Raw genomic sequence first — 5,216 nt, 5'->3', positions numbered from 1 at the left:
TAATAAAAAAATAAATAAAAACTTTGAGTAATTTGCCCAAGTTCAAGCAGCTAGCAAATGTTTAAAACCAGAATTTAAAACCAGGCAGTTTTATTCCAGAAGCAGGATTCTTGAGAACTATGACACACTGCTTCTCTAGATGGAGTGTACTTTTACTAACCTCTGAATGCTGTTTACTTATGCACTTATTTTATGATGTTGGTCTGTTCATCTCACTGCCCTTACCCAGTGAGAATATACACACGCATGCACACACATGCACATGCTGATGCACATGTGTGTATGTAATGGCAATAAGATAAATCCCAAGTAACTGCAACCAGAAAGTTGTTTAAAAGAGGGTGACAGGAATTATGTATTATCTGAATCAATAATTTATATGTAGGGGACTAGAATTCACAAGTGTTTTCCCTGCATCTAACTAAAACTTATTTTCTCAGGAAATATCAGTATTTATTGTACAATTCTTGAAACTCAATGGAAATACCAGAAAAGAAAAAAGGCAACTTTCGGATATGGTACAGGAATGAATTAAGCACAGATACATTTCTTCGACCCCAACATTTTATTTAACTCTAAAGTAAGCCACAAAAAGGCAGTGACTCTTGAAGTGTGGACATTGAGCAATTATTCATGAAATAATTGTGGATTTTTTGTAATTGCTATTTACACTTTGGTAAAATGGAGAAAACTTTCCCAGTGGTAACAACTGTGAACTGCAAGGGCTAGTTAGTTTGCAGTGTCTGATGTAAGAGAAATAGGCCATGAGTTGTACTGGGACAAAAACGTTTCCTTTAATAATATGCGGATTAGGGTATCTCCAACTCTGTAAATTTAAGAGATTTAAAATATAATGATATAAATATATTGTGGACAGAAATTGCCAACATGTCGTTGTTTATGTTAAGGGCACTAAAATGGAGAAGTTTGTCTTACACAAGTTCCACCCAGCATGTTTCTTCATTAACTTTTGAACTTTTCAGCTGTGCCTGAACTGTCTTCTCCTCACCATGACAACGAAACCATATACATTCCTTACTTTAAAAGGAGCCTACCCATTTTGCCAACCAGCATCCTTTGTGTGCATTTTGGACTCAACCAATCCCTATTGATTTAGCCACAATCTTTCTTTTACATACAGAGGACCAGATTGAGGACAATACATGCTACCCAAGCCTTTATTACCCATTTTCTTTGTTCTCCCTGGAGCACTCTTTAGGTTGGTACTTGAATCTGTGTTTCTTGGTTATAGTCTCTGACCTCAAATAAATGCTTTTTAGTTCTCTTTTAGCTTAAGCATCTTTCTCGATTAACAGCAACCTATTATACAAATTGTGCATCTTTTGCATTTTATATAGTTTTGTCAAACCTTAATATTTCTATTTATTTCTTAAATATTTCTTGAAATGTTACTGTTTTCCTTATTTTCTAACCCAACCCAGTCTTTCAATTCATCCTAGCCTGCCCTGTCAGGGTGCTGTTAATATGAACTTGGGATTTAAGGCAGGCATGCCTATCTTAACTTCTTTACTTTATCTTTATGCCTATTTATTCCCAGAAAGAAAACTTAGAGATACATACCTAAAAACATCTCATGCTGTGGAAGTATATCTTGAACAAATGGAATATTACCATTGACATTAAGCTCTTTCTGTAAATTTAGTTGGCGGTGGCTGACATAAATATAAAGGGGTTTGCTTAGCAAGCACATTTGTCATTTAGCATATATAAACTCAGAGAAATGTTAAAAGCATTAAATATTTATCCCATATTGAAGCGTCCTCCCATGCACCAAGAAGTCTCAGATTTCATTCCCCATCAGAGCACATGCCTGGGTTGCAGGCTTGATCCCCAGTAGGGGGCGTGCAGGAGGCCTCTGATTGATGTCTCTCTCTCCCTCTCTAAGTAATCAATAAAAACATGTTTGAAAAAGTAAATAAAATATCTGCTCAAAATACCTTTTATCACAATCATTGAGTTTCTTTAATTAAGAATCTGATTTTGAGATTCTAGTCTTGAGAGTTACTGAATTACACTAGCTGTATTCAAAGCTTCACAAATTGGTAAGTGGAAATTGGACCATTAATTGATGAAATTTGGAATCCCCCAAAATTAGAAAGGAGAAATTTATTAAAATTCAGGTGGTTTGATTTTGCAGAACTCCCCTAATACTAATCCAATTCACTTGAAGACTAATGAGCTCTCATCTCTCTCTTATAATGCTGTTTCTCTCTTGCTAAGGGAACCATTAGCTACTTCATCTGAGATACTTAACTCTTTTTTACAACCTCATCACCCTCATTCCTGCATACCCATTAGAGGAAATAGATCTCAGCCTAACACAGAGAATTAATGACCAAGCAAAACTCAAAATTAAACTCAAAATTAAAACTGTTATGCTCCAAATACTTCAACATTTTCATAATTTCCATTAACAAACCTAGATCACGGAAATAAATTTAGATAATTCACAATTTATAAATATATGTACATTTACTTACAGTCTGTTTTCAAAGTGTTAGGTTAAGCAGGACTGAATCCAAATCTTTGCTACTGTGAAAGAAATATCATATCTTTGAAGATGCTGCCAATATAAGCATTACTATTAAAAACATGAAGGATTCAGAAGGGGCAGTTTCTATCCCTTACCCAATTACTTTGGCCCCATTTGTCCTGTCCTGATAGCAGATGGTCTTTAGATTTTGGCAGTGAATTATTATAATCTTATTCAGATGGTGTATCCAATGGAGTAGCTGCCATTCTTGTTATGCTCTCTTTGCTGGAGAAAATCAAAACAGTTCCCTGGATTCTGCTTTGTGGCCATTGAGTGCCAAGTGCTTTCTCAGTTAACAATAAAATAAGTTTAATTTTACCTAATGGTGTAGGAAATATAACTTAACTGTTTTGTCCCAATGCCAAAACAGCTCTCCTGATATATACTATAATTTAGTCACAGAGACTTTGAGAAATCATGCTGGCCCACTACCTGATGAAATAATGTTTACAGAACTGGTTAAACAGAAATTATAAGCAACACCAGGTGGCTCTATAAAACATCTTTGTCCTAGAGGGTGGGATACAACCCCACTACAGTTAAGGTCTTGATGTCTCCATTACCCATGTCTATGAAGGATTTAGTTGTTAGGGTATATCAGGATGCTTTCTCAAAAAGTAAGTCAACTAAACATACCTCCTGTCCCCAAGGCAGTGCTTGATGTCCTCTGAGCTTTGTTGGCAACATAACTAGATTCAGTTTTGTGATTCCCTGTTCCATTTCACTTACTCTTTGAGATAGTGCTTATTTGTAAGATTGTAATTTAGTTCATAGATTAAAGGCTAGATTGCAATTTTTTATTGATTCTAGAGAGAGGAAGGAGAGAGAAACAACGATGTGAGAGAGAAATATCTATTGGTTGCCTCCCACATGTGGCCCGACCGAGGATTGAAACCACAACCTAGGTATATGCCTTGATTGGGAATCTAACCTGCCACCTTTTGATGTATGGGACAATGCTCCAACCAACTGAGCCACACTGGCCAGGGCTAGATTGTAATTTTTAATAGGATATAGTATAGACATTGCTTAAAGTTGGATACTGTGACTGATAAAACTTCAACTTTCACTCTTAAGGAGTTAAATGCTTACGCTTGCTTGAAAGAACACAATATCATTCTATGTGGGAGCATGCTGTTGGTTGCTACTGGGAAACTGTACATCATTCGTTAGTGCAGATTGGCTCACTTAGTATTGGTTCCAACTGTCTATATTCAATAAATCCCTTGCCCCTTGAATTATATGACCTAGGTTTGCCAAGCAGAAATGCAAGAGAATGAAGAGAAGGATAGGAATAAGTAATGTGAACTGGTGGCCACATGTGGGGAGATGGATTTTTTCAGCAATGATATTTGGTGATGTTGGACCACCAATGGTAAAGGGATCACCCCCTGGTCCCCAGGATCACATCAGAAAGAAAAAGGTAACAGTGGAAATGCCTTTCTGCTACAGAAAATGATGTCCTAGTTAAGTGTCCCCACCCCCTGCATTATTACTAGATAACAAGCACACAGTTTGATTTTCTTGCCCTCCTAGAAATTTCAACATCTGTATAATACAGTCCATTAGGTTCACTGCTACTCAAATTAAATGACAGAGTTGCCTACTATTGAGATTTCTGACTAATAAATTTGAAAATATGCTATATTCCAGAAATGCAAGGACAGATTAGTGGTATGGATTGTCATGTTGTATCTCCTTAATTTAAGTACATAAGAGAAATACAAGCAAAGTTTGGTTACCTAACAGTTAACCTCAAAACAGTAAATCAATATCTTCATCCATCCAAGAAAAATTTTAAATAATAATGAATTCCACATTTGTCTAAAATGTATATACTTGGTATCTATTGCAAATCTACATTGAAGATTAAATACTAACAGTACCAATAAAGTCAGAAAAAAGATAAGAATGTTTATAATCACAGCTAATATTCAATTTATTTGGAAGTTCTATTTCATTGCAATAAGATCACTAAAACATTTTAAATGTATTGTATAAAAATCACAATATCACAACATTTATACTTTTTCTACCTAAAATATCTAGGAAGATCAATTAAAACAACCATAAAAATAGTAATAATGCCGGGGAAATTGGCAAGATAAATGGTAAACACAACAGAAGCAACAATTCTCCTTTAATGCCAATAATAAACAATAGAAAATGTAATTAGAAAATATTTCATAGAGTCACAGCATGTTAAATTAGGCATTTGTAGGCTGGTGTTGGGTTTTGATTAGAGAGTGTGGCAGGAGTTCTGAGAGCAGGAGCAGATTGTTGCGCATGCTCCCTACAGTTTCAATGATCCTACCCTCATATCACCAGCCACACATTCCTTTCAGGTGGGGAAAGTGGGGAAGTCCACATCTGGAAGCCAGGAAGGCTAGAAAACTCTGTAACTAAAAGCCAAAAGATAACAATGCATGAATGTAGCTATATCAGTAGGACTCCAGGAATATTAATAGCCTTTATCATAATTAGCAAGATTTAATTTTTTGCCACCACATTTATCTATCCATTATATATATCCATTAACCTTTGTCTGTGTGTTTGTATTTCTTAAAGGGGAAATGTTGCATATATATTTTACATTCCTAAAAATTCAGATCCACTACTTTTCATTGCTTCTTAAAATATATATATATATATATATATATTT

The sequence above is a fragment of the Myotis brandtii genome, unplaced genomic scaffold (assembly GCF_000412655.1).
Source record: "Myotis brandtii unplaced genomic scaffold, ASM41265v1 scaffold588, whole genome shotgun sequence".
In the NCBI taxonomy this organism is placed as follows: domain Eukaryota; kingdom Metazoa; phylum Chordata; class Mammalia; order Chiroptera; family Vespertilionidae; genus Myotis; species Myotis brandtii.
Note: the sequence above shows the minus strand (reverse complement) of the source record.